Source organism: Mus caroli, unplaced genomic scaffold (assembly GCF_978045245.1).
Source record: "Mus caroli unplaced genomic scaffold, Mus_caroli_1 scaffold_1, whole genome shotgun sequence".
Lineage (NCBI taxonomy): Eukaryota > Metazoa > Chordata > Mammalia > Rodentia > Muridae > Mus > Mus caroli.
Window position 1 is genome coordinate 110,370,746 of NW_028227256.1, and position 1,503 is coordinate 110,372,248.

Here is a 1,503-nt window from a genome sequence, read left to right on the forward strand (position 1 = left end):
AAAAATCTTGACATACAGTGAAAGTTACAATTCTGTGATTGTGTTCAGTCAAAATTTTGGCAGATAGACTTTTATGTAGTCACATTTTCACCATTTTGTTCCTCAAACACATTATGCTTCACTGGCTATTTAGGTATGGGACCCCCAAGGCAGGAAAACACTGATGATAAACAACTCAACTAACTGTCCACAAAGATGACAATGACATTTCTCTTCATATTGAAAAAGGACACCAACAAACTTTCATCTTGAAATAATGCTGAATTGCTTAATTTATATGAGTAGTTTCCTTTTCCCTCTCTCTCTCTCTCTTTCTTTCTTTCTTTCTTTCTTTCTTTCTTTCTTTCTTTCTTTTTCTTTCCCCCTCCCTACCCCTCTCTCTCCCCCTTCTCTCTCTTTCTCTCTGTCTTTCTTTTTTCTTCCTTCCTTCCTTCCTTCCTTCCTTCCTTCCTTCCTTCCTTCCTTCCTTCCTTCCTTTCTGTCTAAAACACAGGTAATAGTATGATAGCTACTCATGTTAAACCGAGATTAATGCACTTCCAGGTGCATCAGCATCACATAGATACAATCTGGAGATGTGGGAGGTAGTGGAGGATTTATAGGTGGTCCCAAAGGGAAAGGAAGCAACCAACAAGACAAGGGGTGTGGAGGTTGTGTCAGTGGTGTGCCATTGAATCTTATACCTGGATTTTCTGTTCCCAACCCTGACCTTGGTATATTGAGTGATGGAAGGAGAAATGATTTCTGAGGAGAAGCTTTGAACTTCTGGGTTTTACTTCCAATAGATCTGGAGGAAACTTGTTTTTATTTTCATTCTGAGTGTTTCCTTCTATATTAGTAGTTACTTCACATGTTGGAGAAAGTATATCAGACAGATTTTACTCTGTATTCATATCCAGTATAAACCACAACAGAGTTTTCTCCCTTGAAATCAACTGAAATAGTGTTAGTTCAGTAAATACAGCAGCCTTCTGACCAAACAGCAGAACATTTGTCCCTAACTTGCCACTCTTTTCCAGAGTTTTTGGGTTTTTAGGCTTTTTAGCAGGGTTTCTTCTAGCTTTATCTTTTGGTTTATCTGGTTTCACAAATTCCCCCATTGTTTAATCATAAACTTTTAGCCAATGCCACACTGCAACGACTTTAGATATTCCTGGTCCAAGACTGCCTTGCCTCTGCCAATCACTGGGTCCCTTAAGTTGCTTCTTGTTAGGCATTTTGTCACAAACATAGGAAAAGTAACTAATCAGAAACTGCTGCTAATCACTTCTAGGAATCACATGAGTTCAGGGTCGGAATCATGTAAATTCATGGCCATTTTCTTGAATCAAACACCAAGTTTCTTACTAGCCATTTCAGAAGACTCAATAAAATGTTCATATGTTTCACATCAGGTACAGAAAGTGATACCATTTCATTCCCTTTGAAAGACTAATGCCCACTTCTAGCAAGTATCTTCCACTGGGGCAAATTGCTAGCTTTCCTGCTCCTGTGAAGACACTA

At 38.8% G+C, this 1,503-nt stretch overlaps 1 pseudogene; it reads right to left on the reverse strand.

Annotated features, from left to right (window-relative positions):
- Positions 1-517: 517 nt before the first annotated feature.
- LOC110295934 (survival motor neuron protein pseudogene) lies at positions 518-1,100 on the reverse strand (annotated as a pseudogene).
- Positions 1,101-1,503: the final 403 nt, after the last annotated feature.